Raw genomic sequence first — 24,401 nt, 5'->3', positions numbered from 1 at the left:
GAGAGAGAGAGAGAGAGAGAGAGAGAGAGAGAGAGAGAGAGAGAGAGAGAGGGAGAGAGAGAAAAAGAGATAGGAGCGCATCTCCGCGTCGAAGTAGGAAGGAAGGAAGGAAGGAAGGGAACCAACGGCAACTTTGCGCGCACTTCTCCCCTTCACTCACCCCCTCTATCCTTACCCACCTCCGCCCCCTGCTTTTTCTTCCGCTTCTTCCCTCTCGAAAACTGCGTCGGCAACGAAAAGCTGATCGTACTCGCCGCGGAATCGAAGAGATGAAAAGCTAACTTCGGGGCGCCATCTGATAATATACCTAGGGCAATGGGATCGGCCGTAATTGGCCTGACTTCCAATCGATGCGAAGTCGATGGAGCCCGCGACGGAGGAGCCGACGAAGAAACTTGGCTCTATCGATTGCTCCATAGCGACAGCGACGGCGGCGGCTGCTGCTGCTGGGCCGACCCGCGGGTCAGCGATTCGAGAGAGTGCGTTCGCTTCTCTCCCTCTCTCTCTTGCTCTCCTCTCTCTTCGACCCTAGAGCAACATGAGCCCTCTCCATCGGGGCATGCTCCACTGTTTCTCTATCCTCGCCACCAAAATTTCATCTTCCGATCCGCACGCCTCTCTCCCACGCCATCACCTTCCCGGTCTTCTCCTCCTCCCTCTCCCGCTCTCTTCATCCCGAGGACTCGAGAGCATGTCCGCATAATTCATAGGATTTTGGCGTTAAAGCGGGAATGGAACTTTCCCGGCTAGGCGGCGGAGTTGCGAGAATTCAGCTAAGTGATACGCCGGTGCATTCCCGTCATAGATCCTCCTCGTTGACAGCGACAGCATCAACGAACTGGGTCGACTTTGGAGCACCCGAGAGTCTCTGTCCCTCGTCACCTCTTTCTCTCTCTCTCGTTCCCCTACGCTCTCTCGCTCTCTCACACGGCTGTTTGTACATTGTTGGATGCTTTGTAGCGAATTCCGCGGATAACATCACTGGTGGCGGGGCGAAATCGCGCCACGAAAATCAAGCAAATCGAGTAGTTATTTCTCTGTGTATCGATTGTTCAGAGGATCCCGATAGCAGGCGAGCTTACGGGCGATTGTTTAACAGAGTCGAGAGACAGACGCGGCTTACGGGCGATTGTTTAACAGAGTCGAGAGGTGCGCGTTTGGATCGCATTAATTCGAGTCGCATGAGTTCTTAACACTTTGACGGGCGCATTTGTCGCGAAGAATATTTTTAAGATTTAGAAGATTCTGAAAGTTCGCTTAAGTTGTATTTAAAAAGACGGATATCTTTTTCATGCGTAAATAGATCTCTGTAAATGTATCTTTACGTAACTCCTATAATATCTCATGATTATTGTGGGCAAATATTTCTCTATAACAAACACTGGCAAAATGAAGTCCATTTAATTGAGAAAGAGTCATGTCAAAAAATGAAGATAGAAAGTATGGCTGAGTATCTATAGGTTCAGGTTCAAAAAGTTTTGAAACCATTTTGGGTTTAAGATAAAGTTTACGGTGTATAGATTACAAATATGCAAGTGCCAAAGTGATTGATTTCAGAAATATCGTCCGTTGAAAATTCCACTTCCATGATATGGCGCCAAACATCTTTGTATCTCTCTGATTTTCATGATCCTGATGGATATATCAGATCGATCTTATTCGAAAGGAATTATCCTCTCGCGAAAGCGTGGCGCCATCTCGTGGGAATGAAGTTTTCAATGGACCATATCTCTGGAACCTGAGATATCGATGATACCTGACGATTTTGCATATTTTTATAATCTATGTACCACAAACTTTATTTTAAAATGGTTTCAAAATCTTTTAACCATGAATCTTGGCCGTACTCTTTCCATTGTGAAAAAAATTACTTTCATTTTCATATTTGCGAGACTTTTCAATCCACTTAAACGAATTTGAGTAAGTGAATAAAATAATATTTATAATGGAACAACGTTGGAGTTCTGCGCGTTGCTCGCGGCTCGCACGTTCGATGAGGATCATTCCTCGGTGATTTCCGCGCGACATCAGCGCGGATTTGTGTGTTCTATCATTCTTATCGACGACGATGACAACATGTGAAACAAATCAATTTCGCAGCACTGTTTTACGTCTATATGGAGAACAAATACGCGCGTACTCGCTTGCAATGCCATAACTGTTTTCAGCAAGGAGGTCGCAGCGGTAAATAATACAGAGGAGATCGAGCACGCGGTAATTAATTAATTATTTATTAAACTTCTTTCACACACATATATACTCGACCGAGTTGGAGGTTACATACGCATGTGTGTGTATGTAGATGTGTGTGTGGTGTGTGGTGTGTGTGCAAAGGCATCGCCTCCAGAATTACCGAACACGGGAGATTACCTGTGCGAGCTTATCGTTGGACTTTCGACCAAAGACCTTCATTAAGAACAATGCCGTCAATGAGCTTAGTCGAATTTAACGCTTCCGACTATTGTCTTATCCGCTGAATACACGCGGTTTACTGCTTTGTAGTCAACGCTATGTATAATAAACACCGTGTATTGTAGACAGGCAGAGAGAGAAACAGAAACAGAGAGAAATCTAAGAGGAGAAGAGGAGGGAGAGCTGGCCGTAAGTGGAATAATCGTGCCTCAATTAACGTACATTCGACACCGAACGTAAAATAATGTACTCCAGTTTCTATTTGGCGCCGCCCATGCGTTCGTTAAGCGGCTTATCTCGATTATATATTTCGATGAACTTATGTATTATTACATAATTATGTATTCCGTTTTCCCGCTCTCCCTTTCTCTCTCTCTCTCTCTCTCTTCGCCTCTAAATCTCCTCCGTTGACAACAACGCCGCGAACGAACTGGGTCAACCGAGCTTTCAACTCAACCCTCTTCCTCCTCTTCCACCTTCCCCCTCATTCTCTCTCTCCTCTCTCTCTCTATCCCTCATATTCTCGTCGGTATCTCACGGATTGTTCCACATTACTGCTTCGTAGGAGATTCCGAGCACGACGGTCGATATCGCCGAGAAACGGAAGGATACGCGCCCGCGTACGTGTGACAAGTGTATGTGTGTGTATGTGTGTGTATGTGTGTGTTCGTGCGTGCAAGGACAGGAGAGAAAAAAGTAGTAAAAGACTCATTTATTTGATTTTTAAATCCCCGCGCACGCGCGACGTGGTCGCTACGATTTGATTGAGAGTGGCGACGCGGATTTAACGCGGATTTAATGTGAATGTGCGAATACAGGTTTTACCATTTACGGATTTCAAGTCATTGTCATTCGGCGAATTTATTATCTTCCCCCCGTTCCGCCCTTGCCGCCTCTGTGTCACTTCATTCCTCTCTTTCTCTCTATCTCTCTTTCTCTCACTCTCTCTTTCTCCCTCGTTCTGTCCCGACGACTGATAATCAACGCGATAAAAATACAGTCCGACATTCGTGCACGCATGTCCGGCTATTACGCGTTCGCGAAGTATTACATCGTATTTGAAATTATATGAGAAACACATCCCGGCGGCACCCCGCGTCCTCTTATCCGGCGCGCAAATTTAATTAAAGTTCAATTAATACCCGTTAAATCCATATTAATTCGGAAAATCAATCAGATTTAATTATGGCGAATAGTATTGTACGGCCCAGGCCGGCAAAGCGAGATATTAAACGCGTCCGCAAACGTATCGACGTGAATCATTACTCGTTATTGCATTTTCCTCGCGGCCACGCGCCGCGCCAGAGAAACAAATTCGTCCAAGAAACTTCGTTCGTGTGGCGCAAATTGCATTGATTCACGTATTAATCGACGGCGAGAGAGACTCCGTGCTCTGCTATTAACACGCAAAGTGAATCGCGAGCACGCACTATTCGCGAGCGCGATGTGATACTGAGAGCGCAACGATATCGGGAGAGGTTGCAAAAGTTGGGCGGATTTTTGGCCGTGCTTCTTTTATTATTGATAGGAAGGAAACAGCACACGTGCCATCCAAGTATCTGCTATCGTTGCCACCGTGCAAACACTCTCCTGAAGATCTAAACCATACATGTGTTTTCAAAGATGGAGTGACTCCATCTTTGAGAGATTTCATGTGTGGTTTAGAGCACTTCTTTTCACGTATATCGTTTATGTTTTAGGAACTGAAACATGCTACTAAAAATTTGTCACGTTCTTAGCGAAATTTATTATATTCCTTGGGGAGGTAGACCCTATTCTGATAGTTTCTATTCTTGCACTACTACATTGAGAAAAATTACCCGATAAATAACTAACAAACGGGTTTTCCGACAAATTCTGATCAATTTTTATATCCGATATCCGATTAAATTTTATCGGATACTTACGATTATATAATGGAATTTCGTCAAATCAAAAAATTATCAATCGATATTTCTCATCGGATATTTCCTGATTAAATACAAAAATTCATCGACATTTTGATCGGAAATATCCGTTTGTTAATTTTTTACCAGGTAATTCTCCTCAGTGTAGACTGATGTACGTAAACTTTACAAGAACCTCAAGTATATTAAGAAATTAATAAATAATTATATTTTTTAAATGTTTGATATGGAAATCTTTTCGTACATCTATCTGTCTATCTATAAAATTACCACTTTATCGGCAATTACTTGTCTCCATACCTATCTAAGTAAAACATGGCTTTCGAGTCAATAGAATCATTGACTAGCCGGCCTAGCGTTTACAAGCCCTTGATTTGTATTCCGTTTGGCGAACGAGAGTATAAATTATGTATTTCCGCGAGTGTGCGAGTGAAGAATTCGGCTATCACGTTTGTCTTCGTGGGACACTGACAGATCGACGGGCTTTTGCGTCCCGCGCTGGGACCGGCCAATCGACGCTGGCCGTTGGCAACGTTATCCGCGTGAAACGCGCGAAGCGAGGCGGCGGCGAGCCTACGGTGCGAGGGGCTCGTAAAATCGCCGAGAGATTCGGACGATAACCAGTGTTTTCCAATTTCCGCCACGTCAAACGGCCGGCCAGATACACGCGCAGATGGCGATGTGATACTCGCCGATAGTCCGAAATCCCTGGCCCATAAAGAGGCCGTGTTGCAGTTTTGTCGATACGGGGCAACGCGGCGAATGTGCTCCACGAAATCCTCTTTCACCCTCCGCTGACGGTTGTCTAGCGTCGTTCCGTTGTCGAACGGAACTTTGCAGACGCGAGCGGGCGGACTAGAGAAAATGACGGGGAGTGACGCGAGTCGCGCGCGAATCGAACTTCGCAACGTCGTGTTCCCTCGCGATACGTAATTCCACGTCAAACTTATTCAGCAGAGTCTTCATCGCGCGAGGTCTCTCGTAGAGTTATTTCGACGTTAGAGGAGAGCCTCGCCGAGATACAGAAATAGCGAATCGCGCCGAGGAGAATCCTCGCCGACAATAACATTATCGCGCGAGACACGCGAGCTGCAAAGAGGTTAATGAGGATGTAAATCGCGGCGGAAGTATCTGCCTCCACTGGCTAGCCGGCCGGGGCCCCTTCCGACTTTATTTCCCCGAAAATAACAAGCGGTTGTTGCACCGCCGGGGTTTACGGTGCGGCCATAAACGCCGAGAGAGCTCGGGGCGGGCGCGCGGCCGCGACGTCGAGGTACAACCTGAAAATTAACAATAACCGTGCCGCGGATAGTGAAGTTACGGATAGCGAAGTTACGGCGCTTGTCACGTCGGCGGACCCGCGTCGTCGCTCCGAGCACATGACGTATAACCGATTCGTCGCACGCACGTAACGTAATGGAACGCGAGGCAGTATAACGTTATGTAACGCAACGAACTGACGGAAAGAATAGTTAATTTCCTCAAAAGTTGTTATTTTCGTGCCAACTACTTGTGCGAAAAAGTAGCTCGTATTGGCCTGTAAAAATAGTAATAGTAGCTGGTATTGGGTCGAGAAAAAGTAAGTAATATTAAGCCGTAAAAACAGTAGTGGCTAGTATTAGGCCGATTAAGGGGATTAAAGGGTCAGATTACCTGAAAATCGTGCTTGTTCTTTCACAATTTTTTATGACAAACTAAATGAATATGCGAAAGTGTTATTTTGACGTGTATTTACACAACATATAAAGAGAAAAAAATAAGTTTGATGATCAAATACTCAATATGAATGTATAGTACATGCAGTTAAAATATATTTCGTTTTTCTTTTCAAGATCGTCATTTTTCAGTAATATCTTAACTCTCGGTGGTTCAATTAAACTGAATTTTAGATAGAAAATTTCCGTAAGCTTGTCGTTATCGTGTAAACCATTGAGAAACTCGTGAAAATATTTAATTTTTTTACTATAAAAGAACTGTAAATTTAATAATATTCCATTAAGATATTTGCAATTTTGTTAACTTTTACTTAATTTTTATTATAGTGGTTCACACGATAGCGACAAGCTTACGGAAATTTTCTACCTAAAATTCAGCTTAATTGAACCACCGAGAGTCAAGATATTACTGCAAAATGACGAATAAAAAGAAAAACGAAATACATTTTAACTGCATGTACCATACACTTATATTGAGTATTTGATCATCAAAATTATATTTTTTTTCTTTTTATATGTACACGTCAATGTTGTATAAATACACGTCAAATAACACTTTCGCATATTCATTCAGTTTGTCATAAAAAATTATGAAAAAACAAGCACGATTTTCAGGCAATCTGACTCTCCAGTTCCCTAAGTGGCCTTTAACTACAACAATCGACAATTAATCAATTGTACATAAAATCGCAAATAATTTTACTGTTTGATGAAATCAACTGTTGATTCAACTTTAATGTGACTTTATACATCTATCAATTCTGATAGTTGACTCGCCGATTATTTTAGTCGAAGGAAAGACCTATAATCTACTGGTCAAAAAATTTTGAAATCATTTTAGGTTTAATTAGTTAGATGAAGTTTATGGTGTGTAAATCACAAATATCCGAGTGCCAAAGTGATCAGGTCTCAGATTCCAGAGATATGGCTCGTTGAAAATTTCAGTTCCATGAGATGGCACCAATGATCTCCGCATTGAACTGCAGTCGCGGTTATTACGCGCCAAACACATTTGTATCTCCCTGATTTTCATGATCTTGGTGGATGATACAGATCGATCGGAAGGCATTGTACTTTCATCTCGCACGGCGCTATCGTGGAAATGGAATTTCCAATGAGCCATATCTCTGGAACCTGAGATCCGATCACTTTGGCACTTGCATATTTATAATCTACGCACCATAGATCTTTATTTTAAACCCAAAATAATTTCAAAACGTTTTGACCATGAATCTGGACCACTCTTGGCCGCGCTCTTCTCCTCGATTAGTACTCAATATTAGTAGTGGCAATATATTAGGTGAGCAAAAAACTTCTAAGCTTTAGATTTCATACAACCGAAACAATTTAAATTTTATTTATCTTCTCGCTTTTTTGCGGTTTTAAAGCGTTGACATTTTGTCTTCTAAAATGCCATGCGGCTTGGCGTTTGATGCACATAACCTCAAAAATCAGTAGTGTTCATGATGGCAATAACAAAAGAGCATATTCGATTTTCCATCCACTTCGCGTTTCATCTGAAGAAAAATGCTGCTGAAGCCACTGAAATGATTTGTGCTGAACAACGATTGACCAATTTGAGCGATGCATTAGAAGAAAAGAAGTCATTTACTGGTCAACGAAGTCGTAAAGTGATCCTGCTTCATGACAATGCCCGACCACATGTTGCGAAAGCGACTCAGGACCATATCTTTGCGTTAGGCTGGGAATTTCTCCCGCACGCGGCGTATAGCCCAGACATGGCGCCTTTCGATTACTATCTATTCTGGTCGTTGCAGCATCACTTGGCTGATACACATTTCGTGAGATTTGAAGAGATACGAAAATGTATTGATGACTTTATCGCTTCGAACCCGATGAGGTTCTATCGTCAAGGAATTCGCAAGCTACCCGAAAGATGGCAAACGGGGAATATTTCGCTGATTAATATTTTTTTGTTTGTTTTTGAATAAAAATTGAATTTTGCAAAAAAAAGCTCAGAACTTTTTTGCTCACCTAATATATGTAAAACTATCATCACTAACGTTATAATTTATATTACGTTACGTTATACTTGCTTCAGAAATAGTTTCCCTAGTTACAATCTTTCTCTACGTATGCGGTTATAATCACAAATATACCAGACAGTCGGTTTTTCAAGGCGTAACGTAACGTAATATAAGGAGGAGGCTCTTCTACATCTGTCGCGGTGCCGGCCGCAAGCAAACGCGACGCTCATCGCGGCGATGATCGCAAAACTTCAACTTGGCCCAACTGTTACAAATACGACGGCAATCAGAAGCGCAAGTAGCACTAAAGACAGTGCCACCGACGCTTCTGATTGGCGTCGTATTTGTAACAGTTGTAGTTTCGCCAACTTTTGCGATCATCGTCGCGCGTTGCCTCTGCTTGCTACTGACGTTGCAATAGATACAGCGCGCGCGGAGCCTCAATACAATATAGCATAACGTAACGTAACGTAACGTATGTACATACGAGGTCGAACACGTCGTCATCGTCGCCGTCGTGCCGATGAAAGGCGAGCCCGCAAGTTCAAGGGGGAGGGGAGGGGGAAGAGACGACGGGAAGTTAGCTACTTTCCGGGCGCACGTGCTTCTCTCGGTGTGTCGCGGGTATATAGGGTATATACGGTGGGATAGGACATTATGTAACTTACTTCGTGGAGGGTACACATGGGTGGACGGGAGCGCGAGCGCGCTGCGAAATCAGAGCAGGTTATTTCTCGGCGACAGGTGATATGGACTATCCGCGTTCCGCGCGGCACACCGCGATGTGTGCCACTGCGATGCCGTTAGGTACACAAAGCGACCCGTTAGAGTATGTAGGCGTGCGGCGAGAGAACGCGAGAGCAAGAGAGAGAGAGAGAGAGAGAGAGGAGTCGGTGGCGGCATGTAAGTGTATACGTCGGACAACCGAATGGAACGAGACGCGACGGGCTATGGCATCGGACGGGAAGCTGAACTTTGTGTACCACGCTGGTATATTCGCGGGGGACCAGAACGTGGGAGGGAGAGGGGAGAATATCCCCGTGGGAGAGCATCGTCGAGCCACTCTGTGCCCGTCGCTCCGCGGAAGGCTCGTTTCGACGACGCGCCTGACACGGATTACTTCGAACGCGAAGATCCAAGTCGGGATCGAGTCGCGAAAACGCGTTTAAATCGACACGACGCGCCGAACGTCGCTGCACGCAGATTAGCGTGATCCTGACACACGATATAATTAAATTTGTTAAATTCTCTTGATTACTAGTATTTCAATGTTTAGATGTTAACTTCGTCACAGTCAGTGATAATTTAAGATCTCCACACTAGAGCGGAGAGCTTTCTTCTTAATAGGCATATCTAAATTTCTATCCTCTTGTGTACAATCGAGCTTGTCATTAAAGACGCAATTCATTAGACGTCGCATACACTTTGAAGCGTTTAAAGGAAAATTGGCCCATATGGCTTCAAAGCATTTGTAGCGTCTAATGGATCGCAGCCTATGTGAAACATGTGATAATTACAGTTTTCTCAGAAAGAGTCACAAATTATTTATCTATTCGCTCGTTACGAATGGAACTGCGAACTGTGAAAATCTCGTGTGAGACAGACTGATCTTTTCAGACCGCCACATCGAGAATGTCAAATTAATAAAAAGTCGAGCGGATCATGAACGCAGCGATCCTTCAAGCTCGCGCACGGACAAATTACTTCTCGGGGAGTAACACGCCCGAGCAGGGGGAGGAGAAAGAAAATTCGTGATTTTTAAAGAAAGGAACTACTTAACTAGGTAGCTCCGAAGGACGATGAAGGAAATGACCCTTCCCCGAGAAAACGAACGCTCTCTTGCCGCCACTTCGATATTCTAGGAACTCCGGCGGGGTAAACGAACCGGCGGTAAAGAACAGATTAAGGATAAATTTATTTAGCCGGTACTTACGTCAGGAATAGCAATGTAGTAATGAAAGGCGAAGGGAAAACTGGTTTAACCCGCGAGGAAACACTGGTTTAACCTATAAGGCTGATGGAAGGAGCGTAAAGTCAGTGATTTCAACTGCGAGAGATAGAGGAGGAGAGCGGGAGGTGGGGAGCGTGACGTTAGAGTTAGCGTCGGAAAGTTACCTTTTACGTTCTCTCAGATCCTTCTTTATATTCTACGGGGAGATTAACGTTCGCATAAATCCGCGCGTTCACTCACGCATGCGCGCGCGTACACCGACGCACTTTATAATTCGATAATTCAATTGTCAATTGCAACACTCCGGGGGGGAGGGGATTGTATTTTGTATCTTTATACCTTCGCATATCTCTTGTTGGGTTGGTGCAAGAGATTGTCACTTTTTATCTTAAATTCTCACGGCAAGTTTGTATGTTGACAGGAGCATAGGAAGTTCAAATGTCTAAAAAATTTCAAGCCAATGTTGCTCATTTTATTCGAAAAAAATTGCTAATCTTTCATAAAATGGATAATTTTATTCTCTATTTTGTTTGACAACGCAAAAGATTTGTCATTTTTCCTTTCTTTCCGTAGAAAATTTGGCTATTGAAAGGAATATAAAATGCTTAAAGAAAACTAAGTTGTTTATTTGATTTACAAAATGGTTAATCATATCAGAAGTTGAATATTTGACTTTCCTATTATTCGACGATATAAGAGATCGTTATTTTTCTCTTAAATTCTGGCAAAACGTCAGAGAAAATTGAAGAGAAAATAGAAGATGCTTGGCAGGCGTCTAAAAATTTCCATGTTATTTATTTTATCCATAAAAGTGATCAAAAGTCGAGAATGGATCGTTTTCCACTTTATTTGACAAACACGACAGACCTTTTGCTCCAACTCAATAGATATTTCACGTTTACACAATCGTAGAAACGCGCAGAATAAGAATGAAAGTCAAAAGTCAAAGGTCGGGACCAAAAATCGTCGGGAAACAAAATTAGTAAAAGTCGACGCGTGTATACACACACACACATATACACATGTACACATCCCCGTTTTCTATTCTATCCCAAGCGCGCCGCGTTCGGATATCGCTTCTTCGATAATCGAACAAGTCCGTACACGGATTTTTATCGTCTCTCTTGGCGAGCTGATCGAACGAGCTCACCCACTCGTGCATTTAAACAGCCGAACGATCTCCGCGGTACGAGAGCGGGTGAACGAGCGGGGCGAGAAAGAGCGTGCGCGCGCGCGCGCCGCTTACCACCGACGCAGCCGAGTTTTCGAGCGATAAATCATGCTCGGTACGTATCGCGACCTACGTATCGCCCAATATACACACACGCGTCCAACGCACGCCACGCTAAGTACCACCTAGGCGTTATTTAGCACTAAAATATTAGCGCGGCGGAACGCCGATTAAATTACACCCGCCGCGCGCTGCCGCGAGACTGCTGCGCGCCTTCCAGTAACGCGGGATATTTAATTTCCACGGTTGGTTTCGATGGTGAAACAAGCAGATTAAGTAATCTCATTTCCCAGATTCTAAAGAGGCGGCCGACAGAGCCGCTCGTTCATCCGCCTTGGACGCGCGCGCGTAGCTGTATACTCAGGCGACGATAGATAAAACGGACTTTTGTGTAACTCGAAGTTCGGATGAGAGGGACGGGGTGAGCGGGAACTTTTCAGTCCCGCCGTGGAAAAGGCCCGTCGCGGATGTCGTCGGGGTGGAGGTTTCGGGTCGCAACCGGCAAATCATTCCGAGATTAACCGAAGAAGCGGAGTCTCGCGCGCGTTGTCGCGATTCCAATCTTCCTCGCCGGTCGGCGGTCTTATCTGGGTCCGAGGGGGAGTTCATCCCCTCGATGCTTTCGGCGGGATCGATTTGTACGATAATGAAGTTCTAATCTCTGACACGACGGTCGGCCACGCCGCGTGGGAGGACGTCCGGCGCAATATCGGAGGCGCACAGCTCCGGCGACGGCGACGGCGGTGGAACGTAAGGAGAGACGCCCGTGAAATTGAATTATAAATTATATTCAAAGGCGTCACTTAAAGCCTCGGCGAATGCGCGGCGAATAATGTTTCGTCGGCTGGGATTTAATTACGCCGGCATTTCGAAGTAATTTAACGAAGGGTATCGCCAACTTCATTCTCCACGACTAAGAGAGAGAGAGAGAGAGAGATGTAGAGAGATGGGGAAAAAGGGGCCAGGAAAATTACGTCGTGCATCTCCGCGTTTAATGCGCGTACTTTATGGCGGAAATATTGAATGGGATTTGCATGTGTGTTGCCGACACACTCGGACACGCGCGACATACTGTATGGGCATTTAACGAGCGTAATCAACGAATCTCCCTGCATAGAAGATGTTCTGGAGTCTAATTGGGATCCCATTCTCGATCCCCCCTCCCCCAAAAAAAAAATTACATAGCATTTGCGCGCTAAGAAATGTAATATTTCAGACATGCAATTCTCAGCAGGGAACCCAAATTTATCCAAATTTATCCAAATTTATATTTTGTCTGATCTTCATTTTACATTAGATTTGGAACAAAATATCCTTTATAGAAAATTCCTAGGAATCTAATTGGGGTCCAATCTGATTGTCCAAAATAGTTATGGATCCTGATTAAAAGTATAAACATTTCAAACATGAGATTTTAAATAGGATACCCAAAAGTTATTTAATAATCTTTTGATATTTCATATTGCGACAAAATATTCCCTAAAACTCTCTGAAAACTAAGTGGAATCCAATTCGATTGTCTAAAGTATTATGGATCTATTTTAAAAGTATAAACATTTTAAACATACGATTCTAAATAGGATACTTAAAAGATTTCCAATATTTGGTTTGCTTTGTATAGATTGGTTATTTTGGTTTGCATAGATGTTCTGGAGCCTAATTGGAATCCCGTTCGATCCCCCCCAAAAAATTACATAGGATTTGCGCGCTAAGAAATGTAATATTTCAGACATGGAATTCTCAGCAGGGAACCCAAATTTATCCCAACGTTTTGTCTGACCTTCATTTTAATAATGTTTCAATATTTATTCTTTTGATATCTTTTGATTAATATCTTTTGATATTTTGCATCTTTTATAATAGACTTAAGTAAAATATCTCAAGACCTAATTGAGATCTAATTTATTTCCTCAAAATATTTATTTGTAGTCTCGCTGAAAGATTTTCTATAATTTTGTCTGGTCTTCATTTAACGTTAGAATTGAATGTTAACTTTGCAAATAATTTCATCACTCAGTAAAATACTTAACTAGTGTTAAGTAAAATACTTAATTACTAGTGTTTCAAAAATGTTTCTTTCTCATTTTTTCATTTCATTAAATATATATTATAGTTGATTCAAAGATGGCATGAGTTTGATATCAAAATATTTGATATTGATATCAATGTTACAGACTAAGAAAAAAAATCCGAGTTTACATAGTATCCGCGTTTCGATTCTAGAACGGAGAAACCATGTTTGGGACAATAATTGGGATTCCCAGTTGGGAATCGTAACGTAATAACCAATTCTGGAACAAATTTGAGCATTCTAGTCAGGATTTGGACTGAGAAAATCTTGAGAAAATTCTATACGGAATAGTCATTTAACGAGCGTAATCAATAAAAGACGTTTCGAGAGAGAGAGAGAGAGAGAGAGAGAGAGAGAGAGAGAGAGAGAGAGAGGGAGAGAGAGAGAATTTCATCGCTCGCAACGATCTTTTTTCTCTTGAAGGACTCGCTTCTCCCGACGGAGTCGATACGATGTCGCACATTCGCGGTCTCAAACGATCTTGTTCGGCATCGTGGCTCGCCATCGCGAGCGTGACGTATCGTATCGGCAGTAAAGTGCGCGTGACGTGTAAAGCGCAGCCGTTATTTCACGACACTTTCGGCCGGCACTCGTTAATTACGGTCCACGGTGGTCCCATTCGAATGAGCCCGCTGCTCTCGCCCCGCCCTAACAGCGCAATAATGAGCTCCGTCCTTCTCCGTTCCCGATTATTAATGCACCCGCCGCTTCCACCTCCCCGCGACTGCCGTTGCCGTCACCCCTCGGCCGCTGTTTTCGTTATAGCCGCAGTTTGCAGCAGTTTGTTAATGTCAGCCCTTAAACGGCGAGCGGGTGCTTCTATTATATCGTAAAGTACGACGCCTGTTACGCGCTCGACCCGCGCCATTAAGCGCGACGCCTTCGGGGCGGCGGCGGAGAATCGCGAAAGAGAAGGGCTGTTTCGAATTTAGCGGCGGACGTCGGCGCTCGAATATTTCATCGTTTCGGCTAACACGGACGAGAAAACTTCCCCTTTCCCTCTTGCTTCCTCTTTTTTCTCGTTCGCCCACCGCGTCGAGACTTCTTTGAGGAAACGCGGAGGTCCTCCCAACGAGGCCATTTGTCTGGATGCGTCGGACGTTCGCGCGAATCCTCGGCGTGGGGAATCGCGATTTCCGCGTCATCGTCCGCGCTCTCGATAAGAACGATCGATAAGAAGTGTGACTTCTTTTTGTTTTCATTTCTCTCCTCTTTCTCTCTAGAAGCCGATACAATGGGTTCAAGTTTCCTATCAGAGTCGGAACATTTGCTTAAGAACACGCAATCCGATTTGCCGGAAGTATCGCTACGAGCGAGCGGTCCTTGCGGCGTTCTTGTTAACGAACGACGAAGAGAAACGATTGCCCGTAACTCGGATTGCCGAGTCGACCAAGACCATTCGGGTACCGCGACATCGTTCACTCGGTTCGGCGGATAACAGGTTGCATGCTGACGTAGCGCGCGCAAAGGAGATCCGGAAGAGAGCGACAGGAGGAGAGGGTCAGATGTACGATCGCACAGAAAATTTCTCGAGACCTAATTGGGATTCAGTCCGATCCCCCGGAATGATTATGGGTGCCAGTTAGAAGGGTGATGTTTCAAATATGCGGTTCTAAGCGGGAAACTCAAAGTTTTCAACGCAACGTCCCACATGAAGCATTTCATCAAGTCTAGCTGTGATCCAATTCGATTCTCCAAAAGAATTATGGATTCTACGCACATTTACAAGTAAAGACGAGATTCAAACCATTTTTGACTAATTTAGCACAGATTTTAAATATTTTAGTTAGAATCTCGGCTAAAGAAATTTAGAATGGTTCGTGTCTCAAAATGCCGATTTCGTTAAAATTTTTATTAAAATTGCCAGACTTCTCTCTCTCAGTTTGGCTAAGATTCGAATCATTTTTAACTAATTTAGCACAGATTTTAAATATTTTGGTTGGAATCTCGATTAAAGAAATTTAGAATAGTTCGTATCTCAGCTATGCCGATTTTATTAAAATTATTTACTATATCTTATATTCAATTTTATTTTTTATGCATTTTTGTTGCATTTGTTGATAATAGGAGTGAAAACATTAAAAAGCTATAAACTGCCCGTGAAACTCAAAGTGAAAAAAATATGATCTAAATATTTTTTGTACTTCTACATTTGTGTTAAATTAGAAAGAAATCGGAGTGTAACTTTTCGATAAGTTTACTTGTTAGAAGTGTAATGTTTCTAGCCTGCGATTCTAAGCAGGAAACCCCCTATATAGTTGTGGCTATATTTTTTCTGGTCTTTGAAACCATAGAAGTATACCGATTGAAAAAAGTGAGTTCCCGTATTGTTTCGATTCTAGACAGAGAAGCCATGTTTGGGGCAAAAATGGGAAATACCAATTGAAGTATCGTAGTGGGATAACCAACTTGAGAACAAATTTGGACATTCTAATTGAAGTTTTTGCTATATCTGGAGAAATTTTTGAAAAAACTTAAAAGTATACATACGATTCTACGTAAAAACACCATAGTTTCCCATTATGTAATCACAATAAGCGTCACACGACCAGTTTATGTGATGCCACAATGTGCGTTTACACCAAAAATGGCTACAATAAGTCGATATAGTTTTCATGTCTCGACTATCGGTGTGAAAAAGAAAGAGAAAAGGATGACTTGGGATTACAGATTGGCTTTACACGCTTGATGATCAAACCGTCAATCAGATCGGGTCAGTCAATTGATGTGTTGGCGTATTTAGGGGATTTTATGAAAAGCACACGATCGCGTGACTCGCGTTGACGTTGTCATTATGCTCTTCGCTGAGGTGCTTTGTGTTAGACCACCTGTTCTAGACTCTCCTCACCGATGCTTTCCTCTGTGATCGAGTGCTCCTCCACTTATCAGGATTAGTGTCTATTACGGATCAGACGTTGCCGGTGGAGAAACTCTCGCGTCCTTCTCGCGGAAACGGGACTTCTAGTGCCGTTACGTGATCGCGCGAGACGAACTTGTCTTGTCCGGGTTCCTTCGAAGGATTCGCAAGAGAAAGAGGGAGCGAGGAAGATAGGGGGAGGCAGATAGATAGACAGAGAGAGAATCGTATCGATCGCGGACGATACCTCAGCTTCGCTTCGCGAAAAGACGGACAACGTTAACGTCGTTACGCGACAGATTCGCGAGCGCGGAATTTCCAACGGAGGCAAATTCACTCGGAGATTCGTGTGCGCTGTCGCGCGCAAATTTCCTCGGCGAATCGTCACCCCGGTATTCTCCCCCGGTATTACCCCGCTTCCACCCACGCGAAACGAATTTTTACACGCGCACGAGCGCAGCGCGCGCTACACAGCGCTACACAAGAGAAAGAGAGAGACAGAAAGAGAAAGGCAGAATCGAGTTTCCACCCGAGCGAAAGTTATTCGACACCGTTGGCGAGGAGGTAGGTAGGTAGCTAGGCAGATAGAGAATGAGGGCGAAATATACACATACACGCACAGAGACGAGACGAAAGAGAAAGAAAAAGGGTGCGAGAGGCAGCCGGGGGAACGGGAGAAACCTTTTGCAGTAACGCAGACAGGTCCCTCTTTTTTCCAGCCGCCCACGCCGTCCGACATTCAATTTCCATGTTCTCGCACGCGCTCACGTACCTTTATACGCACGCGCGCACACATATTCTCACCAGCGTGTCCACCATGATCCTTCCTCTCTTCCTCTCTCTCTCTCTCTCTCTCTCTCTCTCTCTCTCTCTCTCTCTCTCACTCTATGATCCGCTACCAGATACATATAATACGACCTGTGTATAAATATACGTTCCTGCAGATATATACGACGTATCAGCGGTAATTCGAACGTGCCCGACTGAGCATACACGCGACCAAGTCGCGATAAACCGAGTGCGCTCGTCGTATGTGCTGCGTACGGAGACACGCGCGCGCGTCGCTATCGAACCGCATAACGCTCGCTCTTGATAAGCCTGTGAACGCTTGCAAGTGCACACACATACACACGCATACAAACACAGGTGCACATACAAAACACACGCATACAGACCGCATACGAACCGCATACAGACTGCGTACAAACCGCACACGTGCGTACAAATCACATATACTCATACAAACCATATATACACATAAAAACCGCACACACGCATACAAAACATGCACGCATATAAAACACATACGCACGTGCAAAACGGAACATCCGTACACGCACGTCTACCTGGCGCGCTTTGCTTTCTCGCATGCGTTCACGTAGCTACGCGTCGCCTGCGACGCGTTGCGTGTCGAGGGGGGCATGAGGCGATTCACCGCGAGTAATTAGGTGATGTGTTTATCGCACATCAGTTAGCCGCCGGCACGACGTGACGGACTAACTAGCGATAATCGATTATCACCCTCGGATCGAATTTTTCACAGTTCGTCGACGTCGCGTTGCCAACCACCGCGTACGTGCGTGCGTATTTGCGTGCGTGCGTGAGCTTATTCGCGAGTGAACGAGTGAGCGATCGCGCACCAACGCCGCTGATGCTCATCCTTTGTCCGCCTCAAAGAACGCATCCGAGTGTTCGCTGATTCGATAGGATTCGATAGCGAGACCTTCTTAGATTTCAGAGTGAGCGAGCCGAATTTTCTCCGCGACATTTTTGAGAACAGAAAAACTTTCACTAGATTTTTAACGCGTCTGTGTGGGAGGGACTCGGGCGGATCGCGCGATCGGACGCGTTCCAGGTGGCAACGCTCGAGAGCTGGAATCACTCGGACGGAAGCGATGGTCCCACCTGCTCGATCGATTTGCGATTGCGCTCGCACACGAGGAGAAATTCCAGTGGAACTGGTATTTATCGCGAACCGGGAAGAAGCAGCTTTCGCACGTTCTCTGCGCGATACATCGTCTAATTTCGCGACTGGAACGACTCGAAATACGTCGAATACGTTCTCAGGAGTCTTATTCTGAAGACATGGGGAAAACTCTACAGTAAAAATTACTAGAGAATTTTGTAACCGAGGAATAGATCGACATTCTGCAGTAATTCTATCCCTTTATTTCGTAAGTGCTATTTATGTTTTAGAAACTGATTTGTGCTATCAAATGTCTTCAGCGAAATTAATACATATATTCCTTAACAAGATAAACGACAGTCTACTATTACCAGAAAAAATATGGTAAAATTTAAGAGAATTTATACAAAAAATTTGTACCAAAAAATATGTTATAATAAGGTAAAATACCCAACTGACATTTCCCTTAGTCATTGTAGAAAAGCTTGTTTTAATCAACTAGCATTGCAACTAAGTACCTTGCCTACACTCTATGATCCCAAGAGACATCTCTAAAACTGTAAACGAAAACTGTGAACAGATTCCGTTGGGCCAAGATTTTTAGAATCGATTACTAAGGGGGATGCCAATGATTGGGTGTTGCACCCTATACGCGATCATAAATCAACCCCAACTCTGGATGTTCGAACAAATGCGATCGCGAGAATCAGAGTTTCTGTAAAGATTTCAAGATCCCAAAAGCTAATCGTCTTCGCGGAATCCACGTATCAATTGTCCCGTTGGAAATCAGCGTAGCGTTACGAAAATCGAAGTCGTAACGTTATACTCGTAACAAGAGCGAAAGAGAGGGAGTTTCCGAGCGCGAATTGTTCCCTTTGATCGACAATGTCGATTGTACGGCGAATGGATAAGCAATCTACGACTGTACGCGGTCGAATATGACCCGAGCGTTTTTCAACGAGAGAACGAGCCCTCGGAAGCGAAATTCCGCGGATATAACCACCCCCTCGCAACCGGCACTGCTGCTCAAGGCGGAACGTGGTGATCGATAACTTGAAGATCATGGCTTCTCTGGGTCACGTTGATCTGCACTGATAGAACTACTTTAGAAAAACTCCAGTCGGAGAAAGAGCCTCTCTCTCTCTCTCGCTCTTTCCCTTTCGTTCTCTCTGCTTCTTTTGCCCTTTCCCGGTTACGACCGCTTAAAAAGTGGAGAGAAGCTGAACGCCTGGTCGGGACGAAATGCGTATTACTTGGAAAGTGTATGTCGTTTCGCAGCCAAGACGAAACTTCAGTCGGAAAATTGCGGTAAGTAATTCTAGAAATCGATCGGTCTGAAGGAGACGGATGGAGAAAAGGGGAAAAAGCACGAGAAGCAGGAGTGGGTGATAGTGGAGGAGAAGGAGAAGCTGGAGGTGGTGGGGCTCTGGCCCATGGTGACCTTTAATATCGCGTTTGGCGAATGCCGCGGAAGGGTCTCGTAAAAGGGGCGTTATTATGCAAATTAATGGGAAACATCGTCTAAGTGGCTAATAAAGCCTGCGTCTTTTTAACGCGTGTACACTCGCCGGGGCACGGAATACCCTTGATAATATTCTAATATCCCGTGACACGAGCTCCGTCTTTAATATATACGTTTTAGTATATCACCGGGCTCTTTCGCGAGCCGGTACCCTCAAACGGGTTGCCAACAAGGGAGAGGAAGAGAGTGGGAGAGGCTCGAGGGTCTGTCCGGTGCCTTGGCGCGCACAAAGCGATCGCAACGGGCAGCTTTGAGGCTTCCAAGCGAAGCTCGCGGCCGATATTAAGCGCACGAGGTGTTCCGTCCAGTTGATATTAACCTTTTGAGCGCTGTGGACGTACGTCCGGCAAATGTCATCAGCGCGGAACGCATATATGCGTCTGACGAATTTCTTCGACATACTCCTGGAGAAGTGGCACCTCGTATATGCGAAAGTCCCTACGAGAAACAAGGCGACTGTTTCGGAAATTCATCTTACTCTGACTTAATATTCCCTGTGTGTGTTCTTCAGTTTCCTTAAGTTCCCAACAAAGATAAAATGCTTTCTAACAAATCGAACAAAACTCTAAATTCGTGAAGTAAAAAAGCCGAATGTGACCATTTCTGTAAATACAAGGTTTCACTTCTTAATTATTGTTATACTTTCGGCACGAGCAACAAGTTATCACAATTGTTGCAAATGACACTCATGTCCTTTTACGTTTTTTACGGTAATAAATATCTAAGGCTATTATCATCATTATAGCAGAATTTAATTAATAAAAAAAATTTTTTCTCGCCATAATTCATAGTAAGCATTTCTCTGTGTGATCGCAGTTACAAACACCAAACATTTTCTTTTCAGTGTCTTACGAACCCGCCGAATAAGCGCCAAGCGTCAAACCGTCATCGTGCTGAGACGCGCTCCAAGCACCAAATGGAAGGGACCAACAATACCGATGGTAACCGGCGTTACCTTGATTTTCGTGCGATCGGCCGACAATGGGCCTCATTGAAAATTTGTTATTCCGCCGGTGTATGAAAATTCAGCTGCAGCGCGAAGGGAGCGCGAATGCCCGGCAGCGAAGGTACTTTCAACGTCTCGTATTGTTTAAGTAGAAAGTTTCGTCCCGCCTGAATACTCGCCATGATTAAAGAGAGCTGCCTCGCGTCGGTGCTCCTCGTGATGAAACTCACCGTTTCCAGGACGGACATTGTTCTGGAACTCGCGCTCTCGCGACGGACGCGAATCGACTGTTAAATCGTTGCGTTTGCGCCCGCACGCGGACTGGAGCGAACGATGGCGGCGGCGGCGACGGCGGCGATGGCGACAATGCGCGCGGAAAAATACTTACAATTAGTCTGCGCGTTTGTGCGCGCGCGCAGCGGACATGCGAGATGGGCCCGTTTGCAGAAGCGCGGTAACCCAGTTTGGTGTTTTAATATTTCTACGTCTCGTCAGATAGCGCGTCCGCCGTATTGTCACAATGGCGGCCATCGCGCGCCGAACAATGCGATTGTGCCTTGACAATAACACGCGTTAAAAGATGATGCACGCGCGTTTAATGGACCGATGAAGTTACAAGGACGCTCGATGGAATTACCGACGGGCGTGCCGCCGTTATAACGTCCCGCGGAATCGCGCGAGCCGCTTTTAGCGAATCGGTGTGTATTGCGCACACCGCCATAAGTCGTACTTCGCCCGCGGCCGGATGTGACGCGCGGAACGACGCGCGATTCGCGGGCAGAGCTGCCACATGTGGGACCGAGTACGCGTAACTATAGTGCGTGCGGCGCAGCGCACACAAGCGAAGAACTGTGTACGTGTGGGCTGCCTATTACGAACTATAGCGCTTGGCGCTTCGGCCAGGCTCGGGCGGTGGAAGAGTGCAGACGTACAAGCCGTAGCTAATACTGTAAAAAAACATTACATTTAATGTAACAATTAGTTAAATAGTAAAAGTACGCACACCTGAGAAGCAACACGCGAGCGTCGAGATATAATTAAAAGGCCTAGGCATGATTCTCGCCGCTTGCAGTATTAGCTATAGCTATAGGTTGGGAGAGAGACGGCAGCTTGTACGTCTGCACTCTTCCATCGCCCGAGCCTGCCCGAAGCGCCAAGCGCTATAGTTCGTGACAGGCAGCCCACACGTACACAGTTCTTCGCTTGTGTGCGCTGCGCCGCACGCACTATAGTTAGGTGTACTCAGTCCCACATATGGTAGCTCTGCTCGCGGGCGAAATGAATTTGGGCGATCGCGCCCGTTCTGTTGTTTTTACGCGCGATATGCGATTCCTCGGCGCTCGAGAGCGGACAAGCCGGATAATAAAGCCGGACTCCATTCGAGCCGTAAAAGTTTTATGTAAGACCAGTTTGGGGCGGGAGAAAAAACAGAATTTTCGGTGCGACGCGCGCACGCGAGCGTGTCTCGCGTGAGGAATGAGCGACTTTGATTCCTCTTTCTCGCCGTCCAACATCGCGTGCATATCGCGAAGAATAACCAAGTACACAGATCCGCATAGTAACCTTAACATTTGCCACGTCGAGAAAAGATCTAAAGGAACTGCTTCAACTCAATCCACTTTGCAGCAAGAGCAACTGTGACTCGGGGTTGCGCGAATCTTATTGTATAAACTGCAGTCCAGTGAAAATTAAAGAGAGACTCGGTCAGATCAATAATTTGATGTACAAGGAGGGAATTTGATTGCAAATATCGTTATGACAATTTGTAATCATAAAATAAGTCGATATTTTGCACATTGAGAAAAATTGTTCGAAATTTAACAAATGAATATTTCCGATCAAAATACCGATGAATTTTTGTATCCGATCAAGAAATATCCGATGAGAAAATCGGTTCATAATTTTTTTATCGGTTTATCCAATAAAATGTCATTATAATCAGAAATATCCGATTAAATTTAATTGGATATAAAAATTGATCGGAAATATCCGTTTAATTTTTTATCGGATAATTTCTCTCGGTGTACATTTTCTTAAAATCTTAACTAATCATGAGGACAATTTGCTTATTCTATTTAAATTAAAGAATTTAGATGTAAGTATTAATTATACATAATAAAATGTGCAAAATATATTATATATTAAAGTATGTTAATAGTGGCCCACGGAAATTTTTTGTTTTTTGTATATTTTTCTTGTCTGTAGAAACGTAGTAAAAAAATTAACATTTATTGCATAAAGATGTTGTAATTGGTAATTATTGTATAAAATGTTTGTATAAAAAAAAAACTATAATATTCTCTTCGTGCAGAAATTTTGTGATACAATAATGCTAACAACTTCATAATGATAATACTATCTTGTTATTAATATAACTGTACTTTACTCAATTTGAGTTGTAAAATTCAGTCAATGTTAGAAGACGAACGGACTCGAGACACGCGATGCACGAGCCTTACCGCATTAATACCGCGCTGGGGTGGGAGGAAAAAAGGAAACGCGTGTTCACGAGAACTTTCCACGGAAACTCCTCTTTTCGAGCAGCTCCCCGCGCGAGATCTACCCCTCCTATATCTGGGAAGCTCGCTCGACTACTTGGAGCCGTGTACGTGAGACTTTTCCAGCCACGGATCTCCTGCTGAGATCGAGCGGCTGGATGCGTTTTTAATGACGTGCCACGTCGATCCACTTGAGAGAACCGGGGAAACTTACGGAGCTGGCCGCTGTTCCGGCCGACACAATTAATCGATACTTCCTGAGGGCAAACAGCCGCACGTCTCCGCGTCCACTGGCCTCCGCGACCGTGCTATTTTCGTCGCGTAAAACGGTTATAAAGAACACTTTTTCGCGGCGACAGGTACATATCGCGAAACTGGAATGTTTCGTCGCGACAGGCAGCAAGTGTATGTGTGTGTGTGCGCGCGTGTGCGGTTAGGTTTCCCGCGGTAATTTCCACGATCGCGCAATATACCATAATTGGAAGTGGCGTATTTGCTTTTGCGCCGCGCGCGAATTCCTATAATATCGCGCGCGGAAGACTCGCGGGGGTATCACATAGGCGAAGGGAGCAGGACGCGCGGGGGCAGGGTGGGGGCAGGTGGAGCATAAATCGTTCGGGGCCGCAGTTTTCCACGTCCCGCGGCTCATTTCAGCGCGACTACGTTTTACGAGCCTTCGACGAATGCGATCGGAACATTTCGGCCGGAGTTATTCCACGGAGACGTTGCCGCCGTCGCCGCTTCATCGACGCGTGGTCTCCGACCCGCAATTGGTGTTTTTTCTTTTTGCTTTAACGTGTTATTACCGGTCGCGGGAAAGCGATAGGCCGGCTGCTGCAAGAAGCACCTCCCTCGTCGACCAGGTTAATGACACCGTCGTGTACGATACACACACACAAACACACAGATACACGAACGAGTTTCGTTATCTGCCGGCGAGGGGCGGCGGCAGAGAAGGCAGAAAAATAGCGGGGCATTGTGTCGCGGCAACATAATTTATGTACACCCTGTCGCGACGCCACGATAATGAAAGAGTCGCGATGCGAGTTAATTAAGTCGGCGAAACCGGAAAAAGGGACGCCGGAGTCGATTAGAGTTGGATCTAACTTCATCCGCTTCGCTCGAGCGGCCTCCTCTCCTCCCTTTCTTTTTAATTTTTTTTTTGCAAACGGGAGAGAGAAAGAGACGACGCATGGAAACTTTTTGATTTATATACCGCGCGGCGCGTTTGTCCGTATTTCTCCAGAAAGTTTTTCTTTCATAATGCAAAGGATACACTACAGCTTAAGTGCCGTTTCGAATGGTCGGCCCGCGAGCCGCTTCGCTTTCTCCACATTTCCTCGCCAGTTCCCCGTTAAATTTTAAGTTACATTTCTCTCGCTCTCCCCCCCCCCCCC

General features: G+C 44.9%; 2 protein-coding genes across 6 annotated transcripts in view; one reads left to right on the top strand and one right to left on the bottom strand.

Moving 5' to 3' along the window:
* The window catches only part of LOC116842229, a 425,064-nt gene extending 403,761 nt beyond the window's left edge, over window positions 1–21,303 (top strand). The window contains exon 10 of the mRNA XM_032811131.1: window positions 20,405–21,303. The gene's annotated coding sequence lies outside the window, so the exon portion shown is untranslated. The remainder of the gene's footprint in view (window positions 1–20,404) is intronic.
* The window catches only part of LOC116842225 (discoidin domain-containing receptor 2), a 380,754-nt gene that overhangs the window by 246,164 nt on the left and 110,189 nt on the right, over window positions 1–24,401 (bottom strand). The gene's annotated exons all lie outside the window — the stretch shown is intronic.

Source organism: Odontomachus brunneus, unplaced genomic scaffold (genome assembly GCF_010583005.1).
Source record: "Odontomachus brunneus isolate Ranch 3 - 2012 unplaced genomic scaffold, Obru_v1 Obru_scaffold_023, whole genome shotgun sequence".
Classification (NCBI taxonomy): Eukaryota; Metazoa; Arthropoda; class Insecta; order Hymenoptera; family Formicidae; genus Odontomachus; species Odontomachus brunneus.
This window is presented reverse-complemented; position numbering and strand designations above follow the sequence as displayed.